Source organism: Triticum aestivum, chromosome 2B, assembly GCF_018294505.1.
Source record: "Triticum aestivum cultivar Chinese Spring chromosome 2B, IWGSC CS RefSeq v2.1, whole genome shotgun sequence".
NCBI lineage: Eukaryota > Viridiplantae > Streptophyta > Magnoliopsida > Poales > Poaceae > Triticum > Triticum aestivum.
The window spans coordinates 190,206,449-190,220,083 of NC_057798.1; the positions used below are offsets into that span (position 1 = coordinate 190,206,449).

General features: G+C 46.1%; 1 pseudogene; it reads right to left on the minus strand.

The window, feature by feature from the left end:
- Positions 1 to 287: 287 nt before the first annotated feature.
- On the minus strand, positions 288 to 13,635 carry LOC123041012 (cysteine-rich receptor-like protein kinase 8; annotated as a pseudogene).

The following is a 13,635-nucleotide window of genomic DNA, read 5'->3' on the forward strand; positions in this document are numbered from 1 at the left end:
AGTGTCAGTTTTGGTTTGCCATGTATGATCTCAGAAACCTGAAGATCAAGCTTGCAAAGATTGCAAGGCCCCTATCCCTGGATGCAGTAGAAAATAGGAACAGCAAAACACGAAACATCGCACGTTTGAATTACAATGTAGCTTCTACCACACAAACATGTTTATTTTCACTATACAAAACTGGTCTTAATATCTCGAATATGTACACTACCTGAGCCGTAAAAAGCCCATAATCCTCGCTCACAATTTTATTGTATATATGCTACTACTGAATGTTCTCCATTATATCAGACCTCCGGGTCTAGAATGATTCGAACTCTGGTCGACGTTGGAGCGGAACTCGTTATGGTTACTTCTATTGTCCTGCTTGATTGGCCCATGTATGTCGATGCCGCGTCTCTGTCGGCACACCCATGGATCAGCGCGGTGGGCTGCTTAGGCTCCATTGGTAAGCTTATGCTTTCAGAGTTCAGCATTGCAGCCACATCTGTCATGGTGGGCCGATCTGCTGGATCTTCCTGGGTACAAAGCAGTCCACTTGAGCGCATCTCCTTCAACGACTTCATATCCGTCCCCTAACAACGGATACACAAGCTCATGCAACCTTTGGTCCTTCCACATGCGCCAGGCCTGAAACAGTTTTTCAAAGGGCTTGACATGAGAAAACTGCAGCGCAAAAGAAGGAAAATAATCTGGCAACAAAAGTAAACATTTCGTGAACGTGAACTATAAGAAATCTTTCTTGAAATATATGTTCAGTTCACTCACATCTCGTACAAGATCACCAACAGTATCCCCTCGCTTGTCGAGTATGGTATTCTTTCGGCCACTAATAATCACCAGAACCAAAACACCGAAGCTGAACACATCTGTCTTCATCGAGTAAACTCCTCGAGATGCATACTCCAGAGCTTTGTAACCACTGAAAAGTGAAACAGAAGATATCAAAACTGTAAGATTAGAACATCTGAAAGCAAAATGGTGGGAACCTGTGATGATTGATATATTAGTTAGCTCTTCTGCTACATCTGAACTCAGTGCTCTAGCTGATCCAAAATCAGCAATCTTTGGGATCATGTTACGATCCAAGAGGACATTATGTGGTTTCAAGTCTCTGTGGACAAGCCAGAACATGGAGTGCTTATGCAGGTAAACAGTTCCCCCTGTTAACCCTGTAATTATCTTGAATCGCCTAGACCAGTTTAGCAACGGCCCTTTTGTTCTGTCTGCAAAATGTTCGAAGAATGATTATCTCTTTGGAATTTTTTATTCTCCTCTAAACCAAACTATAATAGTTTCAAATTAATTATGATGTGGAACTATAGCATTGATTTAATTGTAGACGGTTTGCATTCGTGCACATACATATACTTGGAATTAAACGGGGCGTGCTTGGAAATAACTTGCAGTAGGGAAAACTTACCACATAGGTAACGATCCAATGATGGAGAGGATGATGACCCAGAGCTGGATAACCTAGAAGGAAATGAGGAAAATAAAAATAAAGATCCTGAAGAAAAAGAGGGTATGGAAGAGGATGAGGAGGAGGCTATTGATGAATTAGATAAGGCCAATTTCCCTTCCAAGACCAACAACCAAACCAGTTTGAACAAAAAAATATCTCAGGGGGCTGCTTCTGCAGTTGAAAAACTTCCAGTTAGCACAGTCAATGACATGCAAGTTCTGATGTCAGAGGGCTATGAGAACTTAACACCAGTGAGGATATGTGAAGATGAGAGTGATCCAAGTTTGGGATCTGGAAAAACTAATGTGCTGTCAGTCCATCTAGACTATTGTTCTGAACAACTGAGTAAATTTGAGGTGGAAGAATCTGACGGGGAAGAAGATAATATCAATATGGATATGGAATGTTTACCAGAAGACCTAACCCTGGCATTGACCTCTGTTAAGAGATCCCTACTTGATTCCCTGAAAAAGGCAGACACTGTGGTCAAGAAAAAAATCAACAACAAGAACTCACCTACATGGGGCCCAGTGCTTGCTGTCAAACCAATGACCAGAACCAATGGAGATATAAAGATTATGGATAAAGCAACTGCTTATATGAAGAAGAAGAATTTGGAGATTCCAGCTACTTTCAAAGGTAAATCATTTGCTAACTTAGACCCTAATGAACTTGCTTCATATTCATCTAGGGTGGACTTATGCATTGGTAGCAATGAGGAGGAAAGAAAAGATATCATTCTTGACATTATTAACAATGAGAAACTTAGATGTTTGCAATTTGCTGATGATAATCCGGAGATTGTTCTCCCTGACAATTTAGACCTGATAGAAACGAATGAATATTTTTCTGAATCTGAACAAAAAGACTCACCAAATGCTGATTCAGTTGGCACTGATGTTTCAGCTGTGGTATGTCCTACTTTGAACACCAAGAAAAAGCCTTGTGGCTTATCCCATCCTTTTAAATTTAAATGATTGGTGCCTTTTGGAATATTCGTGGTCTTGGACAACCTGGTAAAATTCAGTGCCTTGCAGACTTTATCTGCAATAACCAAGTAGATTTTCTCTGTTTTTCAGAGACTAAAAAAGAGGTCATTAATGATCACGTCCTTCACAATATTTCTGGTAGGAATGCTTTTGATTGGCATTATTTACCTGCTGTAAACACAGCTGGTGGGATCCTTGTGGGTCTTAAAAGTGATCTATTCGAAGTGATTGGTTTTATTAATAAGAAGTTCTGCATTATTACCACTCTGAAAAATAAATCGGACGGTTTTATTTGGCAACTTGTTGCTGTTTACGGTACTTCTTACAATGAGCTTAAACTTGAATTCTTTGCTGAATTGCATGATGTCATGGATGGGCTCGAATACCCAGTTTTACTGGGAGGGGACTTTAACCTTGTCAGATCCTCTGCTGACAAGAATAATGGTGTTGTTAACAACCAATTTACTTGCCTCTTCAATGACTGGATTAACAAATGGGGTCTTTTGGAAATCAACGTAGCCAATAGAAAATTTACATGGAGTAATAATCAAGACAATCCCATTTTTGCAACCATAGATAGAGTTTTTGTTTCTCTAAACTGGGATGCCCATTTTCCTTTGTCAGTTGTTACTGCATTTCCCCGTGTGGGTAGTGATCACAACCCGTTGATCCTGGACACCGGGGCTCGGAGGGCGACCTCCCCGAAGATTTTTCGATTTGAAAAATGGTGGCTTGACCACCCTGATTTTAAGAAAATGGTGGTTGATACGTGGAATACCCCTGTCCCTGGTAAAACAGCCATAGACGTCTGGATGAATAAGAGTAAGCTTTTTAGGAAGAAAGCCAAGGGCTGGAGTATTAACGTTGAAGCAGATATTAAGAAGAGGAAAAGGGAGCTTTTGCTCGAATTCGACATCTTGGACGTTTTCGTCGAGAAGAACCAGATTGATGACGGTGATAAAACTAGAATGGAAGAGATTAAGAAGGAACTTGCCCTGATCTGGAGCAAGGAGGAAACTGCCTTATGGCAGCGGTCCAGAGATCGTAGGATTTTGGATGAGGACAAGAATAATGCATATTTTCAGGCTATGGCTAACCATAGACACAGGAAAAAACATTTGTCTGAACTAATTGGCGATAATGGTCCTGTGTATACCACCCAGGAAATGTTAGAGGTTGCTAATTCCTATTACAAAACCCTGTTCTGCTTTGAGAACAAACATAATATCTGTCTTGGTCCTTCCTTTTGGGAGGAGGATGAACTAGTTACACAGGAAGAAAATGATCAATTACAAAAAAGTTTTTCTGAGGAGGAAATTAAAGAGGCAATTTTTGGCTCCTACGCCCATGGGGATTCTGGCCCTGATGGGCTATCCTTTTTATTCTACTAGTCGTTTTGGGATGTTATCAAAAAAGATTTTATGGCCCTGGTCAGAGATTTTGAGGAAGGGAAAATAGATTTACAGCGTTTGAATTTTGCTCTGATTGTTCTAATTCCTAAAGAACCAGATGCCAGGGAGATGAAGAAGTTTCGCCCTATTAGTTTGAGTAACTGCGGTATAGAAATCTTCTCTAAGGTATGACGAATCGGGTTTCCCCTGTGGGACGTAGGTTGATATCCTCTAACCAAACTGCCTTTATTCAAGGGAGGTATATATTAGAGAGCGTGGTTATGGCCCATGAAGTAATCCATGAGATCAAAAAATCAGGCTCGCAAGGTCTGGTTCTAAAATTGGATTACGAGAAGGCATATGATAGGGTTAGCTGGGATTTTCTGTTTGATATGCTCCAATCGAGAGGTTTCGGCCCCAAGTGGATTTCTTGGATTAAGAGCACGCTTATCAATAGCACATTCAGTGTGAGGATTAATGACACTACTGGCCCTTACTTTGTAGGGGGGGAAGGACTCAAACAGGGGGATCCACACTCCCCTCTGCTATTTAATCTTGTTGCTGATGTTTTTACAAAGATGCTCAAGAAAGCTGCTTCTCAAAATTTGATTTCTGGGCTTTTGCCCCATGTAATCCCAGGAGGTGTGGTTAGTCTGCAATATGCAGATGACACCATACTCTTCCTGGAAAGATCCACTCAGAAAGCTAGAAATTTTAAGTGGCTTCTGTCATGCTTTGAAAACCTATCTGGTATGAAAATTAACTTCCACAAGAGTGATCTTATGACTATAAATATAGATGACACAGTTGCTAGTGAATTTTCTCAAATCTTCTGCTGTAAAAAAGGTTCTTTTCCTATTAAGTATTTGGGAGTGCCTTTGCACTATGACAAGTTGAAAAGAGAAGACCTCCAACCTGTTATTGACATGATCATTAAAGGGATTTCTGGCTAGCTGGGGAGATATATTACTTACGAAGGAAAAATTATACTGCTTTGTGCTTGCATTATTAGCATTCCTGCCTACCTAATGTCTGTGATCAAATTCCCTAAATGGGCTATTAATGCCATTAACTCTCAAATGGCTCATTTCTTTTGGGGGGATGTGGGTGAGAAACATAAGTACCACTTGGCTAAATGGGGTTTGATTACCAGGAAGAAGGAATTTGGAGGTTTAGGGATTCCCAATATCAAAGAGTATAATATGGCTCTATTGGCTTCTTGGGGTAAAAGATTTTTTACCAACCCTGAATCTGATTGGGCTAAGCTTCTTATCTACAAATATAGAGTTAATTCTCCAAATCTCCTCTGGGCTAAAAGTGAAGGGGGATCTACCTTTTGGAAGAGCATTACTTGGGCTCTGGCTGCTGCAAAAACTTTCTATAAATGGAAGTTGGGTGATGGTAAACTCATTAGTTTTTGGCATGATGTGTGGGTGGGGGAGTGTTCCCTTAAAGTGCAATTTTGGGACTTGTTCAAAATCTGTAATCAAGTGGATTGTACTGTAGCTCAAGTGTGGGATGGTGATGAGTTGAAGTTAACATTTAGGAGATGTGTTGACAGATCTGGGATAATTCTGTGGAACCAGCTTGTCTGTTTGGTTAAACAATACCCTCTACTAGATGATCTGGACACCCCCATTTGGGGACTAGAAACTAGTGGGACCTTTTCAGTTAAATCTTTTTACAATCAGATCAATTTTGGGGGTGTGATTCCTAATGTTAGTACTAAAATGTGGAAAATTCTTTGTCCACAGAACATTCATATTTTCTTATGGCTTTGTATTCACAACAAGGTTCTGACTAGAGATAATCTGGCAAAAAGAAGGGAAGTGGATGATCCTTCCTGTTTGTTCTGTTCTGAACCTGAAACGGTTCAACATCTAATGTTTGATTGTGTGGTGGCCCAACATGTTTGGGGTTTTGTTGCAGATTTCTTCAAAATTGAAAACATATCTTGTTTTGATGAAGTTGTGTCCTTCTGGCATATGCATAAAATTAGAGCTGTTTTGAACATGGTAACATCTGCTACCTTATGGAGCTTGTGGAGACTAAGAAATGAATTTTGTTTCAGGGGCGCAAGTGGAGGAATGTGAATTGCATTCTTGCAAAACTAAGCTGCCTTTTGCACCAGTGGAAAGTTCTCTGCGACGATGGGCAGGCAGACCTAGTACAACGATGCATCTTGGTGCTGGACAAGCGACGTGGGGAACTCCTCCGGATCGCCTGGAGATGAGGCTTGGGGAGACCAACTGAATCAGGGTCATCGGAGGGGGGGAGCGACAGCTGTTCTTCTTTTTGTTGTCCTGTTTGGTGTTGGTTCCCCTTTGTTTATCTCAGCCTAAAAACTTCCGTAGTTTGCTCCTGAACTTGGGTCTTAGTCTTTTCTAGCTGTTTTTGCGCTTTACTTTGAGCTTGATGCTCTGGATGATCGTCGTTCCTGGTCGTGTAATCTCTGAACTGGTTCCGTGCTCTGCTTCAATAAAATGGGGCAGGGGGTGTGACCCCCTTTCGTTCAAAAAAGGTAACGATCCAAGGAACCATTTTGCATGAACTCATACACTAGAATCCTTTCTTTCCCATGGATGCACCACCCCAATAACCTAATCACATTGGTATGCTGAAGCTTTGCAAGCTGCAATTCACTGTTGAAATCAAGTATTGTTGCGCGCTCATTAACTCTTTTGATGGCAACATTAAGTCCACCAGGCAACTGACCCTGCAATTTTTATTAAGGGGGTTAAATTAACTTCTTTCAGTAGACGTCGACACTTTATTAGGAAGGCAGGGGGGATAGGCATTCACTTTTAACTTGTTTCTATGTTGGCTTACCTTGTACACCATCCCAAATCCACCCAACCCAACTATTATATTCTCTGAGAAATTGTCTGTAGCATCCATGATCTGACAGAAATCGAACCTTGTGAATCCCGCGCAAGCCTCTTCCATACGGGTACAAATCTCCACAAGTTCTTCAGTGTCGAAGATATTCTGTTCTCGCAGGTCCACTTTTCCTGACTCACAGATAATCTATCCTTGTCACCAATTTGAATTTAATGAACATTGACACTACTAAAAGTAAAAAAAATATTGAGAAAAATGCTCCAGTTTGTTTTTGTTTCATGTGGTTACTAATGGAGTAAGTATGTGCTAAAGGAATTTCTCAAGTACAAAACTGTACCATCGGTAGTTTGAAGTTCTTATTTTGTACTCAATCCATTCCATAATTCTTGTCGTGGTTTTAGTTCAAATTTGTATGGTTGTTTCCATTACTAGTGCTTTTCCATGACATGTGCTTATTAACTTCTATTTTACTACAGTTAAATTCAATATTTATTCATGGAAAAGTATGCATGTATAGAAAAAGTAGTAATATAAAATCATTTCATATGGACATAATGAAGCAATTCTGAAATCCTTGAAGCATATAACATTGACATGAAACTTCAGCCTATTAGTTTCCATATCTGAGTCCATGATTGAGCGCATTAGGAAATTCACTGAAGTAAGTGCTGACCTACAAATGGTTGTTCTCCAGCATTGCAGAGTTCAGTAGCTCCTTGAATGCGTATTTTGGTGAACTCCAAAGGTTTTGTTGGAAACCTAAATGTAGGAAAATCTCATCATTATTGTGCCACCCATCTTTGGTTTCAACAGACTCATAAGAAGTGGGAAACTTCATGCATTTGAGTCTGTATAACTGTGCTTATGGCACAGTTACATAACTTGAGCATGAAACTGACTCAATTAACGAGGAAAAATCATGCTTCTTGACAAATATACTAGGAGTATGTCAAATCATTGTGTATATTAAGTCAAACAAATTCATTGATCTGACCTGATGTGACGATTTGAACCATCTGTGACTACAGTGAGCACCCCCTCATCGGCCTGCTAGACAATATAAAATATTATCGTTATTGCTGCACAGATTGTATGACCGAGCTCAAACACCCTACAGAATCAGGATTGTAAATTCATATCGAATTGTTTAACTGGCAATTAACAATCTGCAATTGGGCCCTAATTCAGACAAAATCGCTCTGAAATCAGTGTTTTCCCTCAATCACATACAACTAGAGAGGTTTCAGTCTAACAGGTTTCATTTTTTATATCAGCTCTGAAATCAGTGATTGCCCCAATTTTGATACTAGTACTAACTGTTAGATGTGTATAGTCCCCTTTTCGGTATATCCCGATTATATAAGGGGTTTTCTGCACTTTGACACACATGTACATGTATTGGCCTTTGGCCCTCAGGAAATAATAGTTGCCATTCATCCAACATGGTATCAGATGCTAGGTTAGCCTCTCATCCCCGCATGATGCAACTCCGTGCGTACTCTCAATTTTCCTCGTCGCCGGTCGTTTCCGCCCGGATCTGACGCTCGTTGACGAGCTCCTCGCACAGCTGGTTCCTGCAGGCTGGTCGCCTCGTCCCAGCTGCCCGTGCTCGCTGCTTGCGAGCCGTGCGCCCGCCTCCCGCTGCTGCCTGCCTCTGCCTGGCCGGCCCCAGGCCGTCTTGGCTCCTCTGCTCAGGCCCTCCCCCGCCACTTCCTCCGCCCGGCCGGCTCCAGGCCACCCCCGACAACTCCTCCGCTCGGCTGCTCCTCAGCCCGCCCGCCCCCGATACTCCCTCCGCCCGGCCGGCCCCGGGCCATCCCGGATCCTCTGCTCCGGCCCGGCCCCGGCCATCTCTTCGCTGGCCGCCTCCTCTGCTCAGGTTGCTGGCTCGGTCCCGGCTCCTCAGCATCGCTCTCCCGCAGCTGAGCGCTTGCTCGTTTGGGCTGTCTTTTCTCGATCCAGATCGGGTCTTCTCTGAAGGTTGACCAAAAGAGAGAGAGAGAGAGAGAGAGAGACAGCAATTCCCCATGTCTTCTTCGGGATATATTGCTGTTCCTCAGTGCTCAGTGATCTTTGATGGCACCAACTATGCTGAGTTTGTGGGTTTCATGCGCATCCATATGCGGGGTCTTCTTCTGTGGGGCGTTATCTCTGGCGAGGTTCCCTATCCGCCCAGCCCTGTTGCTCCGGTGGCCCCTGTTCCACCGGTACCGCCGGTGCTTGCTGCTGATGCTTCTCAGGCTGATCGGGATGCAGCCAAGGCTCTTGATGATGCTGCAGTTGATGCTTATGATCAGAAGGTATCTGTATATTCTGATGCTCTTTCTGTCTACCGGGATGATCTGTCTGCTTACACTCAATGGTGCAATGATGATGCTCGAGCTGCTGCTGTTCTTACTGCGAGTGTCCTACCTCAGTTTGCTTCGGAGTTCATGGGCCTCGGCACTGTTGCAGCGATGTGGTCCTATCTTTGTCAGCGCTATCAGCCATCTGGCGATGCTCTATACCTTCCTGTGGTGCGTCAGGAGCATGCTCTTTAGCAGGGTGACTCGTCTATTGATGAGTTCTATTCATAGTGCTCTGCCATCTGGCGTCAGCTTGACTCACTGCGGACAGTTGTTTGTGGCACTTGCCGTTGTTGCCAGACTACGAGGTCTGACTTGGAGTTTCAGAGGGTCCATGAGTTCTTATCTCGTCTCCGCTCTGAGTTTGAGCCTCGCCGTGCTCACTTGCTTGCTCGTGGTCGTGTTCCTATCTCAGAGATACTTGCCGAGCTTCGTGCCGAGGAGACCCGCCTTCGCTCTGCTGGGTTGCTTCTGGTTCCGTCGGTATTGGCTGCCCGGGCTCCGGTGTCGTCTGCTCGCCTCACTGCTCCACCGCTCCTGCCTACTCCTCCAGGGGGTGAGCCGTCCTCCTTATGCTGAGAAGGGCACGTCGCGCCATGACACCGTCTGTGGTTACTGCTCCCGACCAGGTCACCCAGAGTCTGATTGTCGCCAGAAGAAGCAAGACCAGAGGCGCTCCAGCGGGCCTCCTGTGTCTTCCTCGACTCCGTCACTCACTGACCAGGACATTGTTCGCCTCAAGCGTCTTCTTGCTTCCTCAGGCTCCTCGTAGACTAGCTCTGCTGCTGCTGTGACTACATCCTCCTCCTCACCATCATAGGCATCTACACAGTCAGGTACATCTTCGTGGGTTCTGGATTCTGGAGCCTCCTTTCATATGTCTTCTGATTCTTCCATGTTGTCTTCTCTCCGACCTCTTGATTTGCCTGTTAATGTTCTTACTGCCGATGGCACATCTCATCCTGTTGCTAGTCATGGTATTCTTTCCACTCCTTCTTTTTATGTTCTGAGTGTGTCACATGTTCCTCGCCTTACCATGAACCTTTTTTCCGCTGCCCAACTTACTGATTCTGGTTGTCGTGTCATTCTTGATACCGACTCTTGCTCCATTCAGGATCGTCGCACCAAGGCTTTGGTTGGTGCTGGCCCCCGGCACCATGAGTCAGAGGGCCTTTGGGAGGTTGACTGGCTTTGTGTTCCTTCCGCTGCCACCACTTCTGCCAGCTCTCATGCTCTTGCTACCTCTACATCTGCGTCCTTCCAGCAGTGGCATCATCGAGTTGGTCACATCTGTGGCTCTTGCTTGTCTTACTTAGTTCGTCAAGGCCTCTTAGGGTCTGTATCTGGAGATGTCTCCTTACATTGTAATGGTTGCAGACTTGGCAAACAGACTCAGTTACTTATCCTACTAGTGAGTCTGTATCTCAGCGTCCTTTTGACTTAGTTCATTCTGATGTCTGGGGTCCTGCTCCCTTTGATTCGAAAGGTGGTCATCACTACTATGTTTTGTTTATTGATGATTTATCTCACTACACTTGGCTCTACTTCATGAAATCTCGTAGCGAGGTTCTCCCTATATACAAAAGTTTTGCTACCATGGTTCACACCCATTTTTCCACGCCCATTCGTACTTTTCGTGCTGACTTCGCTGGAGAGTATATCTCTCAGCTGTTGCATGGTTTTCTCGCGGAACAGGGTACTCTTGCCCAGTTCTCCTGTCCTGGTGCTCATGCTCAGAATGGCGTTGCCGAGCGAAAGCATCGTCATTTGCTTGAGACGGCTCGTGTACTGATGATTGCGGCTTCCCTTCCACCCCACGTTTGGGTTGAGGTTGTTTCCGCATCCACCTATCTCATTAACATTCAGCCATCGACTTCTCTGTAGGGTGGCATCCCTATGGAGTCTCTCACTGGTCGCTCTCCTGACTACTCAGCTCTTCGTATGTTTGGATGCGTCTGCTATGTTCTTCTTGCCCCCGAGAACGCACCAAACTGACTGCTCAGTCGGTTGAGTGTGTTTTCCTTGGCTACAGTGATGAGCACAAGGGCTATCGATGTTGGGATCATGTGGGTCGTCGCTTGCGCATCTCGCGTGATGTGACCTTTGACGAGTCTCGTTCTTACTACCCACGTTCTTCTTCCTCGAGTTTCTCTGTGGACGACCTTTCTTTTCTTCTCCTTCCCGATACACCCTGCTATGTTCCTCATGTGTCACCTCTTCCTCCGGCACCTCTCATTCCTTCTCATTCACCACCGACCTCGTCTTCTCCATCCTCCTCCTCCACCTTTCCCCCATCCTCTCCAATCCGTCGCCCTCTCTCACCGTTTCCTCTCCACTATACTCGACGATCTCGTACTGAGGATGTCTCCTCTGACGAGCCTTCCACCTCTGGTGCACCTCCTCTCACACCTCCCCCGATTCATAACCTCCATGCTCGGCCTCGCCCTCTGCCTGATCGCTACTCCCCTGGTCGGTACGGTCTCTCTGTTTTGACTGAGCCCACTTCCTATCGCACTGCCATGACTCAGCTTGAATGGCAGCTTGCGATGGCCGAGGAGCTTGCTGCCCTTGAGCGCTCTGGCACATGGGATCTAGTTCCCCTCCCTTCCGGTGTCCGTCCCATCACCTGCAAGTGGGTCTACAAGCTTAAGACTCGCTCCGATGGTTCTCTTGAGCGCTACAAAGCTCGTCTTGTGGCCCGTGGCTTTCAGTAGGAGCAGGGGCGCGATTATGATGAGACATTCGCTCCTGTGGCCCACATGACCACTGTCCGCACTCTTCTTGCTGTGGCTTCTGTTCGTCAGTGGTCTATCTCTCAACTTGATGTTCAGAACGCTTTTCTCAGTGGCGAGTTGCGTGAGGAGGTTTATATGCAGCCACCACAGGGGTACTATGCTCCCGATGGTATGGTCTATAGACTTCGCCGCTCCCTATATGGTCTCAAACAGGCCCCTCGCGCCTGGTTTGAGCGCTTTGCATCTGTGGTGACTGCCGCTGGTTTCTTGTCCAGTGACCATGATCCCGCGTTGTTTGTTCACACGTCTCCTCGTGGTCGGACACTTCTCCTTCTCTATGTTGATGACATGATCATCACTGGTGATGATGCTGATTACATTGCCTTTGTTAAGGCTCGCCTTCGCGAACAGTTTCTCATGACTGATCTTGGTCCACTCCGCTACTTTCTTGGGATTGAGATCTCCTCGACCTCTGATGGCTTCTACATCTCCCAAGAAATATATATTCAGGATCTTCTTGCTCGCGCTGCTCTCGGTGATGAGCGCACGGTTGTGACTCCTACGGAGCTCAATGTTCAGCTTCATGCCACCGATGGTGACCCTCTTCCTAATCCCACTCGCTATCGTCATCTTGTTGGCAGTCTTGTCTATCTTGTTGTTAAGCGTCCTGACATCTCCTATCCTGTCCACATCCTGAGTCAGTTTGTTTCAGCCCCCACCTCTATCCACTATAGTCATCTCCTCCGTGTTCTACGATATCTTCGTGGCACGATCTCTCAGTGCCTTTTCTTTCCCCGCTCTAGCTCTCTTGAGCTTCAGGCCTACTCTGATGCTACCTGGGCTAGTGATCCCTCTGATCGACGCTCACTGTCTGCTTATTGTGTCTTTCTTGGTGGCTCTCCTGGAAGACAAAGAAACAAACTGCAGTTTCTCGCTCGAGTACAGAGGCTGAGTTGCGAGCCATGGCGATGCTGACGGCTGAGGTGATCTGGTTACGATGGTTACTTGAGGATTTTGGTGTGTCTTCTACTACCTCGACTCCCTTACTGTCAGATAGTACTAGCGCTATCAGTATTGCGCGTGATCCGGTGAAGCATGAGCTCACCAAGCACATCGGTGTGGATGCCCACTTTGTGCGTGCTGTGTGCAGGATCAGACTCTTGCTCTTCACTATGTGCCCTTTGAGTTACAGTTGGCGGACTTCTTCACCAAGGCACAGACTCGAGCGCAGCACGGCTTTTTCCTCTCCAAACTCAGTGTTGTTGATCCACCATGAGTTTGAGGGGGGTGTTAGATGTGTATAGTCCCCTTTTTGGTATATCCCCATTTTATAAGGGGTTTTCTGCACTTTGACACACATGTGCATGTATTGGCCTTTGGCCCTCAGGAAATACTAGTTGCCACTCATCCAACACTAACCTTGACACGGTGACTATCTGCAGTAGAATTGTCGACGAGGGAGATGAGAGGGATGAGGCGGATGAACATGCCGATCTCGTGCTGCGCCGCGCGGAGCTCGTCGGCCATCCGTGCGCCCAGCAGCAGGCGGCGGAGGTACCCGCAGTCCTGGCACACCGTGACGAGCGCGTAGAACCGCCGCAGCGCGGCCCCAAGCTGCTCCAGCGGTCGCCTGGTGGCCTCCCGCCGCATCAGCTCGACGAGCTCCAGCTCCCTTAGCAGGCTCCCGACGAGCTCCACGTGCTACGCGAGCCGCACGCAGGCGTCCCGGTGGCGGCGCGCCGCCAGGGCGGCCTGCACGACCATGGAGACCAGCCCAAGCGCGTCCACGCCGACCAGCTGCGCCACGTTGGAGGCCTGCCCCAGCGTGCCCCGCAAGCTGCTCGAAGGGCTGTCCCATGGGCTCGCCAT